The 18305-nt window shown below is 31.9% G+C and overlaps 1 long non-coding RNA gene across 1 annotated transcript in view; it reads left to right on the forward strand.

The window, feature by feature from the left end:
- Positions 1-17818, forward strand: part of LOC139905911 (uncharacterized) — a 45276-nt gene extending 27458 nt beyond the window's left edge. The window contains exon 2 of the long non-coding RNA XR_011781038.1: positions 17580-17818. This is a non-coding gene — a long non-coding RNA (uncharacterized lncRNA). The remainder of the gene's footprint in view (positions 1-17579) is intronic.
- Positions 17819-18305: the final 487 nt, after the last annotated feature.

Consider the following 18305-nt stretch of genomic DNA (forward strand, 5'->3'; position numbering starts at 1 on the left):
AGTCCAAATCGGTGAAGAAAAAATCATTTAGGACCGAACAGAGAAAAATAAATCAGTCTAATTCGCTCTTATATATAAATTAGTTGGGATTGGTCTCATTAAAAATTCGGCATCAACCGATTTAATGGATGAGTTGTTGATTACCTTAGTTGTGTCGTATAACTTATATTTGTACGGGTCTTAAATCAAGATAAGTAAGACAATCGGTCCATAAGATGATAATATATCTGTCTGTATTTATTGAGATAAAAAAAACAACGATTCACTTTTTGAAAAAGAATAAATTTTGGTCTACGGACTGAGATCGCGGTCTGGATTAAAGACTTGGTTCAAATCTCATTCGAAAAATCTCGTCAGACCAAACCGAAATATATATATATTTTTTTAGGTTAAACAAAAAGTTCTGAGCGTTTTTCGCTAAATGTCATAAGTGAGACATATTTCACGATTAACACATTTGTTCACTTATAGTTTTTTGTTTGGTGAAGCCAGTAGTGTGTTGCAGCGTTTCAAAATGGAAGTAAAAAAATAGAAAATTCTATTCATTCTTGAGTATCACAACGACTAAGGTGAAGAGGCGGTCAAAAAAAAGGTGCTGTTTATCGAGACCATTCAGTATCGGATGTAAACAGCAAGGTTGGTTTTCCAAGGATTTCGTTCTGCTAATATGGACGTCGAAAATGTCGAGAAAATAATGTAAATCGGGGAGTTGGACGGGCATGTGAGGACTTATTCCATTTCCAAAAATTCCTTTGGAACCATTAACATAAGTCTGGTCCAAAATCTGTTAATTTGTCAAAATGAAGCAAAAAATAACTCTGATAACCTTTTACTTCATTTATTAATATATATATATGTCCTGGACCGAGTCTCAACACTAATATTTACTTAAGAGGACTGTCTTTTTTTTTTTACAAAATGGCGTTAAGAGTAAAGTTATCATCATTCCTCTACATAATTCATAAACACATCAACAGATAATAATTTGGACATCATTTACAGACAATAATAACCAACTGATGAATTGATTGTAAGCGTTGCAAGTAAATTGAACTGGTTTTTCAAATGGTCTTTGTTCTTAATGTCCATTTTAATATATATATATTTATATCAATTCAATGATCAATTTTAAATCAAAATGTCTATAAATTCAATTACGAACAATAATCATATCAGGGGAGTGTTGATTATCCAAAACTTATTACTTATTAATAATGTCCATAGAGTAACTTTTTGTCTATTTGCATCCTTAGCTTTCAAAAAGGGAAGGCAAATTTGACATAAATGTTTGGCAGCTAAATGTTATTTTGTCGTGTAAGATACCTTTACGCAACAAGTCATCATCTTTATTTTATCTCGTTGTATTTATTGTAAGAATGTCTACTTCACCTCTCATCCAAACATCCGTTATCTTCAAGAGATACAAATCTATTCGCCGACGTGTCGAGACTGTTATTGCTTTTGAAGGATGACACATTAAACAAAAAATATAGCTAAATATAGTATTTAAACATATTACAAATTGGTTTTGAGTCGTATTTTCTTAATTCCATCTAAATCATATTTTTCGTAATTAAATCCAACTACGCCAACTTTTGGGTTCCCACTCAATAATTATGTATATACTAGGGTGGTCTGAAAAGTTACCCAACTCAACGTGAAGATGGCAAAACTAATTAAAAAAGGTGGTCACATATATCTAGCATCTGTCGACAGCTACTCAACCAAGTTGCAGCAATTTAGGACGTACATTTGTTATGTAACAGTCGTATGAGTGAGTATTTTTGTGAAAATGTACAAAATCGAGTATTGAGTATTTATTTGTTTTGAATGTAACTTTGTAATCGATTCAAGTAATTGCAAACATATAAAGGTTCATTGTGTCAAAAATTGTGGGGTCTAAGTCAATCCAACTCGGAGTAATTGATCCCAAAACAAAAAGTGTCTTGTGAACAATTATTTTGCGGAGAAAAACACCAAGTACTATTGGGAGGGATACCAGAAATGGTAGCAACGCCTGGAATAAGTGTGTAGAGGCTAAATTATAAATAAATATTCAGTTAAAATGACTTGTATCTTTGTAGGTTGGGAATCTTTTCAGACGACACTCGTATATAAAAAGTCTGTAGTTTGATGTTTTGTAAATGTACCTTCAAATGTTCTAAGTCTGAATAAATATTAGGAAATATAACTTTATATTTCTATATAATCAACAACTACCTATATTATGTGTGCGAGTAGATATCTTGAAGGTAGGTAGAGGTAAGTTTCAGAACTTACTTACTTACACCCACATCATATTTGCCCATACATTCATATATAACATAGTCAATTAATTAAATGTTAAAATGAATAAAAGAACTGAGAATGAGCAGAATAAGGAAAATTATATTTTATGTGGACTGCCAAAAAAAAAAAAAAAATGCATTACATTTGTGTTCTCTGACGAATTAATTATTGTTCATTTTTATCAAGAAATTATTCTCATTAACCCTTTGGGTGTGTTTCAAACTTCACTCAATGTAGTCAAAATTGATCTTGCAATAAAAAAAAAAAAAAATTGATAAATTTTATTTGAAAGGGCCCATATTGGGGCCAATATAAATTTAATAAATCAAATATTATTTCTAAACTATAGCTACAATTTTGTGAATATCAGATCTATTCAGAGTAATTTGATTAATCAGCCTATAATTGACTCAAAAATGTCGTTGAAATATCACTCTGTAGGTTCAGGGTGGCCAAATAAATTGAGAAAATATTTCAAGGCTGATAACGAAGGAACTAGATGTGGTAGAAGCAATTTTTTTTAATCAATTGAAAGCTACATTTAATGATATTAAATTATTTATAAAGAAATCCGCCTTTTTATAACCTCGGCCACACAGCAGCGGAAGCTTTGGCAGGACAGGGCGACCTCGTGCGGATCCAGCGTTAACATTGTAATTATATAATGATGTCGATAACTTTTGGAGGCAAACCGTCTCCCTTAGATGATGAAAGCTTGTGCGTCCTTGTTTGACATTTGCATATGACGTCATTTTTTTTTTTAATTTTTGAATTGGGACCCTTAGGGTGTGAGAAATCACAGGAATTAAATACCTAATCTATATATGGATGTACGAGTAAATGGTTCATTCCACGAACATTTTTCAAACGGAAACGGATTTGACTCAAATTGATATTATTCCAACTTTGAAATAAAATAAATTGTATTCGTAACTCAACCCAACTCTGAGTTCTAAGGTCTTATAGATGAATAAAGTAGTATTTTGATGAATATTTGATTGGTGATGTAGGTATCTTAAACCAAAGCAATTATAGGGAAGGATAATTCATTATTGAGAAACTATAAAATAGCTTTAAAAAAACTTATGTAAAATAAAATTAACCACACAAAGATAGAACACTCATACACCTATTAAAAAAACTTTAGTCATGGAATTAGTAGCAACGATGTCATTTATAAATAAAATACCTACATTTTTATAATATTTTGTGGACATTTATTATATTTTACCTTTTAAAAAAGAGTTTTTTCTATGAAAATAAATGAAGTGTTGAATTTTGTAAATTTAATTTCTGATTTTACCTATTTATACTTTTCTATAAAGATGTTTTCCATGAATTTTCCAGTTGATTCAAACATTTTTAATCAAAACCCACCAATTTTAAAATATTAATATGAAATACCCTTCTTTTTCCATAACAAAAATGAAAAAAAAATATTACAAGATGTAGGATGTTTAAGATATTTAAGGACATAAAATATGGTGAAGGTCAATTATACTCTTTAATAACAGAATAAACAAAAATTATTTATAGCATTTTGTTGCATAACTTAATAGCCATCAATTGACGTAGTAAATGCATCCATTAGATGAGTGGTTTACATGCTTCAAGCCAAAACTAGGAGTTTAAATGTTTTTAGACAATTTTTGATTAAATTCAATATGAAAAGGAGATCAGAGCTCAGAGCTGGATTGAGATACATATATGAAATGTCATTCTTAAGTTTTGCAATAAGGGTTTATTTGACATATTAAATTTTATTGAAATTGGATGAACAAATTTATATATACGAGTATATAATATTAGGTTTGGGAAAAAGTATTTTGTATTTCCCGCCTTTTTTTAATTTACGTATATCTTGTTCATTATTGGTCACATCGGATCATAAGATAAAACGTTATAAAAGGGTGAGTGTATACTACAAACATTTTGGGACGATGTTGCGCTTGCCTGGTTTAGTCCTGAATTATTGTGCGTCGAGTATGGAGGCCTCAAAGGAAGAAATTCGGCATAATTTACATTTTTACTACCTGAAGGGGAAAAAACGCGTCGAAAGTGACCAAGAAAATTTGCTATGTAAACGAGCCCTATACTCTTTAGGTTCTTGTTCGACAACAGTTGTTCGAGTGATTATTCTTTCCCACTCAATTTTGTCCTCTACTGTGAACAACTCGACCGTTTAAAGCTGGCAATCGAACAGAAGCGGCCAGTATTGGTGAATAGAAGACAACAAACAACATCCAGACAACGCCAGATTGCACACATCTTTGTTTACGCGCCAAAATCTCTGAGAGGTCGTATGGGAAGTTCTTATGCATCCACCCTACAGTCTGTACCTGTCACCATGTGACTACCACCAGTTCTTGTCTATGACCAACACGCTTGGGAGTACAAATTTGGGCTCAATAAAGCCCTGTGAAAATTGGTTTTCCATTTTTTTGCTAATAAAGACAAGGGGTTTTACGAGAAGGGAATTATGATCTTGGATTCTCGTTGGCAACAAGTTACAAACAGAAGGAGGCATACTTGGCTTCAATCGAATAATTGCAATATTTCATATAACACATTTAAATAAAGCGAAAAATACGAAATTACTTTTTCCCCGCAGCTATATAAGTTTTCATTATCAACATTTCTTTCTGAGTTTTCCAGGAAATATGACGACATCACAAAAAACAATAAACTATTTTGTTAGCTGAGGCATAACTTGTATGTTGCACATAAATACATATAAAGAAGAGGAAAGATTTGAAAATACCCGTCATAGATATATGACAAATTAAATTTCACCTTTCATCTACAAATTTGTAACTTTATTCTAGGTACTTAACTTTTCTTCTGACACTACATTCTTAATTTCTTTTATTCAATCTCTAAAATACCTATGTACAAACTCTAAAATATCACTTGATCAGGGAGTTCTCAAACTACTTCTAAATATATAAAGCATTTTCGCTATTTTTATTATGATAAAATTAACATCTCCTTGTTGGGGGTCATTTTCGTTTATATAGATAAAACAGAAATGATTTCTTCAATGGAACTCTGTATATCTCATACAATATCTGTGACACTCGACTCCTTATCCCTTCAGTTTGCAAGCATTTAAGGAAAAAAATTTCGAAGGTCTCTTTTTCAATTTTATAGAAAAAATAAACGACATTGTCTCTCATCGAGTGTTTTTCCATATGTATTTGTTTCCAAGCGGTAATGCATTTGTTATGAGCAAATGTATGGAATAGTCAAATCTTTTATAATATATGGCATGCAATATTCCCTTAACAAAAGCCTTTTCGCCCATAGATTCCTGTTTGCTGCTTATTGATCTCATATAAAGTGTTTTGTAGATTCAAGGACCTGTAATCTCCGAATATGTCCATTTCTTAGTCCCCTTGTAAAATTAAAACTAACCCTCGGTTCAACTTCCTTTTCACGTATTGTTATGATTTTCCTCGAAGTATTGTTTCCATTGAAAATCTCACCGACATAATAAAATCGCTTTTTTATGGACATCTTTCACATTCAGTAAACCCTCAAAATATATAAAAAACTAAAAGAACAACACGTCACCTGAATAATTGGAGCAAGCATCAGAAAATATACATTTTTTTAACATTTATTAATACTGCATCATCAGTTGTTGACATGAATTTCAGCTGTTTAACACGCTACAAAGGAAGGCTGCCAATTCATCTTAACTGTCCACATTGTTTTTTTTAGTTCTATACATCTTTTATAAATAAATAGAAACAGAGAATACGTCTCACATGATCTCAAGTATCCAGTCTGTCACTTGTACTACGTGTTCCTCTTGTTACGTAAGGCGCAAGGTATACTACATAAGATATTATGTAGTGGTTATACTGATATATGTACATGCATAAATACGTGAGCCAAAGAAAACACCCATCTCCCGCTCTAACGACTCGACACAAAGAGACGTTGGTATTTCGTATATAGATGCAAACGTTCTTCGTGTCGTAATTGTGCCCATATGAGATTTGATTTAATTATCTTATGTGATTAGTCTACAAAATAATATGTAAAATATTATTTTACATATGTGGCCCGTGAACACAAAAGTCATCTATAATTATTGTTATCAAATTTGAGTATGGATCCCTTTTGTATTCCTCAACTGATTAACGTCAATTTATATTAACAAATTATTCTTATTAACTCTTTGGGTGTGGCATAAATTACACTTAAGTTAGTCAAAATAACTCGTTACAGTACAGGGGCGTGTGCAAGATATATATATATTTATTGGGGAGGGGGGGTGCTTGGTTTTAGAATTTTTTTGAAAACTATTTCGAAAAATCCATTATCTATTCTCAAGAAATTAAAATATTTTATAAAATCCTTAGCTATTCTTAAAAAAATTTAAACATTTTAACTATAATATTAAATTTTTTTGAAAAAAATTTCAAAAATCCATTTGATATTCTCAAAAAAATTTTTTTTTTTTTGGAAACAAAATTCAAAAAGCCACAGCATTTTACGAAAGATTGAATTTTTTAGATAAAAATTTTCCAATTTAAAGTATTGGAAGTAAGGTTTTTAATATTCAATTATTTTAAAAAAATTTCAAAATCTGTAGTTGGTCAAATAAAATTAGTTTTTTTGTAAAAAAAAATTTAATATTAAATTTAAATTTTAAACTGTTTTTTTATATATTTGAAATATTATATTTTGAGGGAAAATTATTATAGTTATTTACTAAAAATTTTTGGAAAAATTTCAAAAAATTATTTTTTTTTTGAAAAAAAATTCAAAAATTATATTTCAAACGTTAAATTTTATGCTCTGTTGCATAATTTGCTGGAATTACCTTTTTTTAAGAAGATTAATTCTTAAAAAAAAATTTTTTACCCCTATTTTCCCATCAAATATCCAAAGCATAAAAATTTTAACCTCAATTTTCGCCTCAATTTGATTAATCCATTCACGGAGATTGTTTCGTAAATGCAACATAGAACTGTTTTTATGTTGAAGCACCACAAATGTAATCCAAGTTCAATTTCGAGAAAAACTTTCCAGCTTGCTTTTGTGTTGACGGCAATATGTACCCAAGAAATGAGTTTATTCTTTATGTTTAAATATGTTTGCTATTTGAGAAAATACCATCAAAATAATTGCCTTAAGAAATTATTATCGAACACATATTAAATTAAAAGTAAGGATGAAGGCCTCTACTTATGTAAGTAAATCATAACCTGTTTCTCATTTTCACTTCAAATGGGATTTACCATATCTACTACATATATACTTCAACGTAGCACCTATACAAAATATAAAAATAGATATTATATATTATGTACCTAGATGAAACAATGGAACCACTTAAAGGACCGCACTGATTGAAATCTCCTTCTTCTCTTTATTACGTAGTTGTCTTTATTGCATGACGCAACCTTTCATATTTAAAATAAGCGGGGAAAATCCCAACATCAGGAGGTAGTTAAGTCAATCATACCAACTGCTATTTATCTTTTGAGTACTTCCAGACTATTATTGTCATTTTTTCAAATGAAATACATCAGTGATTTAGTAAAAAGAAATCCATTATGTTTAACGGTTTTTAAATTAATTTTTATCCCCATTAATATTTATATCCTTTGGAATCCAAACAATGCTTACATGACGATTGGACTCGACGATTTCCATTATGTTACCCACATTTTCGACAATTTGCTTTCCAGGGCGTGATACATATTTGATATCAAAATTACCTGAAAGTAATATACTAAGCCAAAATAGTGCGTGATTGGCTGTAAAAAAACGATAAAGACTATTCAAATTTTCAGTCGCATGGCTTGTGTTTTCGCCTTGTTCGAAGAAAAACTGTCAAATATGCCGTATTTTGTCGTTGAGCATGTCCATCTTTGACGATCACTAAAACAAACCTGAGTCCAACAATCAGAAAACTCTCCAAAAGTTTTTTAAGTTCAGAATGTTATCTTTCAAACACAATTTAGCATAAATGGATACCACTTATACAACTCGAGATACACATTACTAAAGGCATTTATTTAGAAAATATTTGATTTCTTTCCACGACAACTATTATTTTATAATATTAAAATCCTCCTTATTTGATATTGTAATATTTACAATTTTCCTCAGTAATATTTATAAAAAGCGTAGCTACATATTTGTAAATGATAGCTAAAAAAAAATTCATAGAAATAATAAGATGACCGACTCCTTTATTGGAAATCCTGTCCTTTTGGAAACGGAGCAAAAGTATATTATATTTTAAAACTTATTACTTTTTAGATATTTATAAATCAAAAGGAATAAATTATGAAATATCCATGACGTATCAAGTGAAACGAGGGAAATCGACAGCAAACAACATCATACATAGGGTGTTTTTGTATTAGCGAGGTAACACAGTGTTATATAACCTCTTAGAACAAATGAATTTTCCAGTATAATAAAAATAAAGCAGTATTTTTTTCAATCAATGTGTAGACTTGATTGAGCCCACGATAAATAACTTCATTCTCTAACTCCAAATACAGAACACAACGGTTTTGTAAATAGAGTATTGTAGGAATAAAGACGAATAAACAATACGTTTAAATTTGTTGTAACGGACCCCTCAAATTCAATAATTCAAATGATAGTTTACAGGGGAAAAAATCATTTACAGACAACATTATTAGAAAACTTTTTATTAAAAAAACTTATTCAAGAATGTTGTGAAAGATGTTCCTATGTTATATATTACTAGTTTTGAGATAAATTGATTTGAAGTTTATGAAAATGCCCACAAATTGTATTTGATGTCGTATGGGGTTCAGTTTTTGAATGTTCACTCCATGTCCACAATATAAATATATAAGGACACATGTTTGAATAAATTACTTATTAATTTTCACTCATTAATAATTAGCGTATAGGAACTTTTAGATCTAGAGCAGTGCACATAGGAACTTCTAATACTACAAATGCATCCCAAAAGTCATGAAAACACAAGCATTTAGAGCATTTACGGGTCCTGGGTATATTATCACCTTCTATATGTTGCCATTGTGACTAAAAATAATATGATTTGATAAGTAAAAAAACCAATTAAAGTAACTCATTTTCCCCGTAATGTAACTTTGGAACATCTTGTACTATGCTCTTCAATTTTACCCCTTCAAAATAGTTTTTATGAGCTAGGACATTACGTAAAAAATGAGTGCCTATTCTTCACAAAATGACACAACTATTAAAAGGTTCAGTCAGATGAGCAGTGATGCTAATCAGGAGCGTTTTGGGCATGTCAAAAAAAAAAAAAAGAGACACTGAATATCATCATGGTCATTCTGACAATTTGAGGAGGGTTGAGGGGGAAATCACCTACAATCAGCTGTCACAAGGGACAAGGGTAGAAGGAAATATTAAGGACTTTGATGGTTGAACTAAAACATAGAACCGAGTTTTTGACACTAGTTGAGACTAAAACATTAAACCAAGGAGCGTATCAAAGGCTAACGTTTTGTTATTAGTGAAAAAAAAAATATCTTGGTCAAAATTTGCTTTTTTTGTCCGCTAGAGGTAATATTATTATTTCAAGTATTTTGGAGATTCATTTCCTGTTCTCTTGTGAATGAGTCAAGTACTGTACTGTTTCTACTTTTATTTACTTCATTATTCATGTACTTTTTTGCTTGAACAATTATGATTACCTTTTTCAAATAGTTCTTTAGTTGAGACATTAAGTCTTTTTTTTCTCTCTCTCTCCTAACATATTTTCATAAAAAAATAAAAAAATATATATTTATACAGTAGATATTTCATAGAAACAATAAATATTCGGAACTTTTGAAGTCAATGACTAAAAATCCCCATAGTTTTGAATCACACTTAATTGAGTAAATTTTGAAGTTTCCACCCTGTACCTATCTATGGGCTTTATGTCCTATTGTTTAAAATGTATATATCCCCTATTGGTATAATGTATGTAAATACAAGGTATACAATGGTCCATACTCGTATATACCCAAACAATAACGTTTAATTAAACCTCAATTATAAAATTGATTATTCTGCCAATATTGTCTGCAATGAATTTCCAAACAAATATATAATTTATTTCATTGTATGCTTGTATTTTTAATACAGATAGTTTCAATTTGCAAAGAAAACTGAAATAACCAGCCTACACCTCTTTTAATAAACTCAATATAACATAGAGATTTATTGATACACAAGCTGAAGATACTGAAGATGTATTAGTGTTGGGATTTGGTCTGAAAAACCTAGACCGTTGTGATTCTAGTTGAACAAATAATTCGGTTCAAAGAGCTATTCTGTCTGAATTGGTCTCGTTTAACATTTGGTCTGTACATATTCTATAGATGAATTGTTAATGACATCAGTTGCGTTTTAAAATAGAGAACATCAATCAACTATGACGTCATATGAAGTTAACTGAGTTGCATAAATCATCACTGCGCAATCTCAATGACACAAAAATGTACACTCTATTTGATCATCAGCTCTCGGTGTCTCTTCTTATTTTTACTTATATCAGTGTTTTGAACGTTGATTGGTTGAGTTATAATTAACTTTTGTTAAGTTCTCATCAATTCCAAATTTTTATAAGTAATAATTATATTCGTAGTTGGTAGGAATTGGCTAATTGCTAACTGATTTTTGACACACTGTAGAGTGTGACAGCTGATATTTGCTCTCATTTTAAATTACTATCAAAGCTGGAATGGAGAGAAAATCGGTTCAGAGACTGAGACCGAATAAATCAGGCTACATATATTTATTGAGACCGAATAAATCAGGCTACATATATTTATTGAGACCAAAAAAGTTTGTACACAATTGGAAGATGATTAAATTTCGGTTTAATATCGTGGCTTGTACCAAAATATCGGTCCAAATCAGTCTTATATTTTAAATTTATATAACTTTATATTAGGTCGATGTTCACAATTTAAAAAAAAAATGGCGCCATCAACAATTCATCTACGGAATTGGTCTAGACCAGTGGCCGGGAGAGAGGGGTTGCAGCCCTCCCTCCAAATTAAGGACTCAATTAGACTAGAATTTTTTTTTAGTCAGTATTAAAAATTATTATGTAAAATTAGGGGTTTAAATTGAATTCTTTGTATTCAACTATAGATTTTTCAATTTTTTTTTTTGAATAAGTGTGGATTTTTGAAAAAGTTTACCATTTGAGATTTTTTTCTAAAACATGTTAGTTTTCAATTTTTATTCCCAACAAATTAATTTTCTGTGAATAGCTATTGATTTTGTGAAAGTATTTTCCAAAAAATTTTATATATGAAATTCAATTTTTGAAATTATAGCCCAAAAAATTATTTTTTTCTTAAACAGCTGTAGATTTTTAGAATTTTATGTGTATAGCGATAAATTTTTGGAAAAAAAAATCGAATTTTTTGATTTTTGGATATTTTTCCAAAAAAAATCCAAAAACCAAGCCCCCCTCCTCCTAAAAAAATACATATAATCCTGCGGACGCCCCTGCACTAGTTTAGGGTAAATTGATTTTACTAGAAGTACTTTTGGTGTAACGCTAGAAAGAGTTACCCGGCCTCTAGTCCAGTCGGGATTTCAATAAAATCCCAATAACATTATTGTCAAAACATATTGTAATTTACTAGAAATGGGTGTAAGAAATAACAAGACTTGGGATGTAGAATTGTCAGAACACAACTATTTTTCTGGGAAGGCGGTCAAAGATAAAGTATGCGCCTTTAGTTAAAGGAGAAATCTATGATCCATTACATGTTTTATTTTTCTGAGTGCATCAAAACTGAACTTGCTCTGTATTGTAAAAAAATCTGATACTTATAAGTAAGAAGAATGGACAAATGAAAGATAGCCGCATACTTCATGGGCAACAAAATCAAGAGTTGTGTCGTGTACTTTCCTGAGAGAGTCCATGAAATATGGATGGGAAAATATATTTTTTAAGAAGACTCAACGTCATCCCTTTGAGGAAGTGGAAACTCATCTATTATTTCAAATTTATTTGTTTTCTTTTGCTTGTTTTTAGTTTATCATGATAAAGGTATATAAAACAAAAACATGGCGTCATCAAAAATTCATCTGGACGGATTTTTGGTAGCAACAATCCTTACTGAATTTTTTTTGAGACCTGTCAAGACTTCTTTAAAGCACCTAATTATTTCGGTCCACTAAAAATCATATCGATCTCAAACCAATCTAAGATTTTCAGACCAAGCCCAACACTACTAAGTACATACTTATAAACGTGTCTGCAATCAAAAGTAGGAAGATATTTTCTTCGTTTTCACAGCCCACAGTCAATTTATTTTGGAAATTATATGAGTAAATAATATATGGGACTATTAACCCTGATAAACTATTCAATTATTAAAATTAATGTATCCTTGGAAAATGACGTGATCAAAGAGATGAATATGGTAATCGAATGATTTGCAATTTGATGTAGCAACCAAATAGGCAATTCCTTAAAAGCAGAATGACGACTTCAAATTTAGGCATTTTGCAAATTAAGATTACAGATACATAGTTAAATATTTTGTATTAGAGAATTAATTCTGAGAAAAGGATTTGTGAAATACGTAAATTTAAAAAATTAAAAAAAAGTTTTGGAAAAAGGCCTGATTGTGCATAGTGTCACGAGTATTTTTTATTATAATTATCCAAACAGTATTAACAATTAGTCGCAAAGTATCCTCCTTCTGTGGTCAATGCAGCCTGAGCTTGAAAGCCTTGTACACCTAGTCATTGAACATACCAGCCTACTCCCTCTTAACGAAGGCCTTCACGGAATCAATATTGTGCAAGGGGACTTTCAAGCCCTACTATCTAAGAATCCCTTTAATGCTTAGTCCAGTGGTAAGCAGTCCGGTGATGAGGGGGCCATAAGTTTGGAGATCAGAAATCGGTGAGGTTTTCCTTGCACCAAGCTTGAGTTGTTATGGGTTTTTATCCATTTTTAAGCCCTTAGTCTTGTTGTCAAGGTAATCCCCTTTGGAATAGTTGGGATCCAATGAGGGATTCACAACCTCTTTCATCATTTCCTCTTGACGCGGCTTCAACTTCAAAGGCCAAACCGGTCAAGAATTCTTCAGTGACAATCTTGTTGTGTCTTCTATTTTCTGCCTTCCTAATGAGCCTCATGACTTTACAAAAAAAAAAGCTGATTTAGTTATGGGTGTGGAGACCATATGCAATCCTTGCCTTTTCGCTTCCAATGTGGTTGTCTGTTAACGTATCGCAACCAACAATACAGCGAATGAAAAATGATAAATTTTGAAACAATTTCTTTCGAACAACCCAACATCGAGTGTTAGTAATGTTGACTATACGGAACTCTAATTGGGGCGGGACGTACGATTTGCTTAGGTACACTCTATACAGGGTGTCCACGATAAATTGGAACTACTTTAAACTTCATCCAGATCCATAATGTGGATATTCAGGGTTAAATCATACTAATATAAAAGGTTGCGTGAACAATACACTATAACTTCCACCACAATTGTAATGACAACAAACAATAGCCATCATGGAACAAGCAAGGAGAGACGCCCTCCTCGAATTGGCTCGCGCGGGACACAAGCCCTCTGCTATCTACAAGCTTCTTAACTACCCCAAGACCACGGTGTACCGGTTCTTCAATGCCTGGGAGGTTGAGGGGAAGGTCTGCCGCAAGGCCCACAACATGAGAAGTGACCAAATCCGCACTCCTTGCTTCCTTGGAGGCCTCCAGAAGTCCATCAAGGCTTCGTGGGGGACTTCCTTGTCCAGGTTGGCCAAGAACCGTGGAGTGAGCAAGCAGGTGGTCTCCAATGCTGTAAATGAGGACCTCGGGTACAGGTCATACTGAATGGCCAAACAACACATCCTCACGGCATCCATGAAGGCCACCAGGCTCACCAACGGTAAGCGTCTCCTCAATGACCTGAAGAGCCATGGAGGAAGAATCATCTTCTTCTCCGACGAGAAGAACTGGACTGTCGACAGAAGCTACAACGTCCAGAATGTCAGGTGGCTTGCCGAGGAGAGAGAAGAGGTCCCTCCGGTCTTCACCACAAAGTTCCCGGCCTCCGTGATGACCCTGGGTGTCATCTGCAGCACCGGTGGCGTCCTTTCTTCTTCAATCCCAAGGAAAGGGTTAACGCGATAAGGTACTGCGAAGTCATGGAGGAGTTCGTCATCCCCTGGATGAAGGATACGTCCGCTGGGAGGGAGTTCATATTCCAACAAAACTCAGCGCCTGCACACATCGCCATGAGGACCACTAACCTCTTGAACTCCCACGACATCCCTTTCTGGGATCGCAACACCTGGCCCTCCAACTCACCCGACCTCAATCCGTGTGATTACTACTGGTAGGGGAAGTTGGAGAGGGATGTGTGCAAGGTCAGCCAAAAGAGCATCGCGGCCCTGAAGGGCTCCATTACGAGGGAGTGGAATGCTGTCGATGCCGCGGAAGTCATCAGGGCATGCAAATCCTTTAGGGGCAGGATGGAGAAGATGGTGGCTGCTGAGGGAGGACATGTTGAATAAATTTATTGTTTAATATCATGTCTAACTTTTTCATATGAACAAATACACTCCAAATTCCATTTTTATCAAGCAGGTTGAACTTTAAGATAGTTCCAATTTATCGTGGACACCCTGTACATTCAGGAGCAGTTGCAGGATTATAGTTTGTGTCTGTATGGGGTGGGGGTGGGTGGGAGGAAATTAAATTTATCTGAAAAAAAATTGAAAAATTATATCTGTAAAAAAAAAATTTCAGAAATCCACAGTTATTTACAAAAAATTAAATTTTTTGATAAAACATTTTAAATTCCAGAGTTGTTCACAAAAAAATTTTAAATATAAAATTTCTCGTAGAAAAATTTCAAAAATCTATAGCTATTCAGAGATAATTCAATTTTTTGGAAAATAATATTAAAAATTTAATTAAATTTCAAATATTAAATTTTTAAGTAAGAATCAAAATTCCTTAATTTGTTGGAGGGGCTAAAGTCCCTCGAGCCCTCCCCCTGTGACGCCCCTGACATTAAGCCAAAATTTCATAGACAAACTTGATCAGCTTTAGGCTTTATATTCAAATTTGTGGTATGGATAAGATGCTCAAAAAAATTAGCTATAGCTTAGAACCTTTATTTGATTTAAGCGATTTATATTCACAACAATATGGGCCCTTTCAAATATGTAAGACATGTCAATATCTCTATTATTTATTGACAAAATCAACTTTGGTTACTATAAATACAATTTGCGGGTCCTCCATAGGATTAATGATAATAATTTGTTTTGATAGGGATGGACGATGATTCCTCGAAGAATACAAATGTACTCCAGGATTTAATTGAAGTTAGTATTTAATAGATTATAATTATGTACTACTCTAAAAAAAAAAAATGTTGTTATAAAAATCACGATAATTCGTCGAAGAATATCATTATAATCCACTCTCAATTTTTTGAAAAATCATTCTAGCTTGCTTTTTTGTTGAAAACCCACATATGTGCATTGCACATATTGTCAACTAACTAGACTGCTCTTAAATACATAATTACATTGATTGAAACTTATAACAATAAAATAATTATATGTAAATATATTTATTTAATGTTTTTTAATACAAAATATTACTAAAAAGGTTTGTCATTAATACTAATTACGATGACATTTTAACAGAGAGAATAATTATTTGATGGAAAACTAACAAAATATATTATTATTTAAGTACATAAATATAATTATGTTTATTTTTCCAAATGAAGATATTAAGAAAAAAGACTTGGATATTAAGAAAATGTCAATTTGATTATATATTTACTTACAATTTCCTAGAGAATTATTAATGTATAAATTAGTGCTGTGTCGACTCAAGCAATCAATAACTCGGTACATTTTGACTTGACTCGATGATTTTTCGACTTGACACCAATAGTCTATCAATTTTTAAGTTTGGAAATCCCAAGTCAATGTCGTTTCTTTTTGAGTGGCATGTATTTTTATAAGTAAACCTCATTAAATATTTTGAGTTCCGTGGGACTGCTGTTTCTAAGTTATTTTTTCGAATGAACCCCAATTGGACTTATTTATTGGGCCAAATTTTCATTTAATAGACTTTTCTCAAAGAGTTATAAGATATTTTGTAGCAAAATTTTAAGGATTTCATCCATCCTGGTAGCCACTATGAAATGATGGTGATAGTTTGTTCTTAATATGTTGCCTAAACTCTTCATAAGATGCAATTTTAAAAATACTCACAGTATAACGTGCATTGTCTGGAAATATTAGTTGTGGACAAACAGACAATATTTATTTGGTTTCTAAATATAGAAATTACTCCACATGAAATTACCACTATTATCCTACATTTTTCATGAGTAAATTAACGTGTAGCTACTCGATACTTAGATGTTCTTTCCTCGAGAATGAAAAAATACTGATAACAGCTTCAGAAATTTAATTTTTTTTTTTAAATATGATGTACTGAGCTTTATTTACACACGCTCGTTACTAAACCTCCTGCAAAGTCACTTTGATTATTTTTTATTTTAAACTGAAAGTAGTAGCCAGAAGTGGCAGGAGTTATAAGGCGTGGGTAGATAGACAAAATTTGCTTTAATATTATGGAAGAAAATTCCCAAGAAATCTTCAGCGTTACTCTCCGTTTTTCATGAGCTGACTCAGGTTTAGTAACTAAATACTTGGATGTTCTCTCTTCAAGAATGCAAGAACAATAATAACTGTTTGATATTTTTTTAAATATGACGTGATGAGGATGTATTAGTAAATTGGTGTCTAAAGTACTACCTATCTGAGCTCTAGCTCCACACACTGGTTGCTAAACTTCATTTAAAGTCACATCCATTATTTTTACATGTACTTTCTTTTTTATATATATGACGCGCTGAGCTATAGCTGTACATGCTCGTTGCTACATTAATTATTTCTGAAATCAAGTATAAGCTATATATTTAGATGTAAGAGAGGACGTGAAGATCATTGATAAACAGTTATAAAGAAGTCTGGGTGGTGTTTTGATGTATTTTTCTCTATACTGATTCAAGTATAGGGTAGCTATCGGTGGATTATCTTCCACAGACAAAACAAACTTTGCTAAATAAATAGATTAATAAATTGCGACCGACGTGTGTACCTACTTAATTTTGGATTTTCTAATTTATCGAGTTGAGTCAATCCCCAAGGATTTTACTTGACTCAGTACGACTCAAGTTCACATAAAAATAGTTTAAATTGCATTCCTATTTCTTTTTTGTTTCTTGCAGGTATGTTTATACGTATTGAACAAAATTAAAAAGCACGGAAAAGCAGTTGATCAATCAAAGAATAATCCTTCAGCCAGAAATCTCTCCATTCCTTTGTTTGACATTTTTAAAGAAGAATCATCGTGTCTATTAATTACAAACTATGAAATGCCTCGAATTAATTCTAATTGTGTTATTTGAATGTCATATATGTATTTCTGTTTTACTTTTGCTTTAGATAATAAAATTTATAAAACTTCTATGGGTCCATCACTGAATGCTAAACTTCTTATCGAAAAGAGAAGGAAATAGAGCCAAAATCAGTTATTATTGAAGAAATAAAACTAAGATAAAACGAAGAACGGACAAAATTTGGAATGGACAATTTTTTTAACGGACCTTCTTTTAGGAAACGTCTTATTTTAATGGCATTTTTTATAAAAACATTTCATATTTTGTTACAGGTGATTTATTTTTGGGTAAGGTTTATAATTTGATCCGTACGTCATATTTTCTCTCTCTATCTTGAAATTAGATACCACGTCAATGGAAATTTGAAATTCAATCATCAACACCTTTTAATAATTAGGGATGCGACGCAAATAATAGGAGTAGGAGAAAATATCTCTCGAATCTTTCGAGTTATTTGGACGATTTGGAGGGCATTGAAAATAGATGAAAGGTCTCATTAAACGGAGGAAGTTGTAAGTTTGTCTCTTATGGAGTATCAGGGGGAGGCCTGGGAGT

Source organism: Lepeophtheirus salmonis, chromosome 7, assembly GCF_016086655.4.
Source record: "Lepeophtheirus salmonis chromosome 7, UVic_Lsal_1.4, whole genome shotgun sequence".
Lineage (NCBI taxonomy): Eukaryota > Metazoa > Arthropoda > Copepoda > Siphonostomatoida > Caligidae > Lepeophtheirus > Lepeophtheirus salmonis.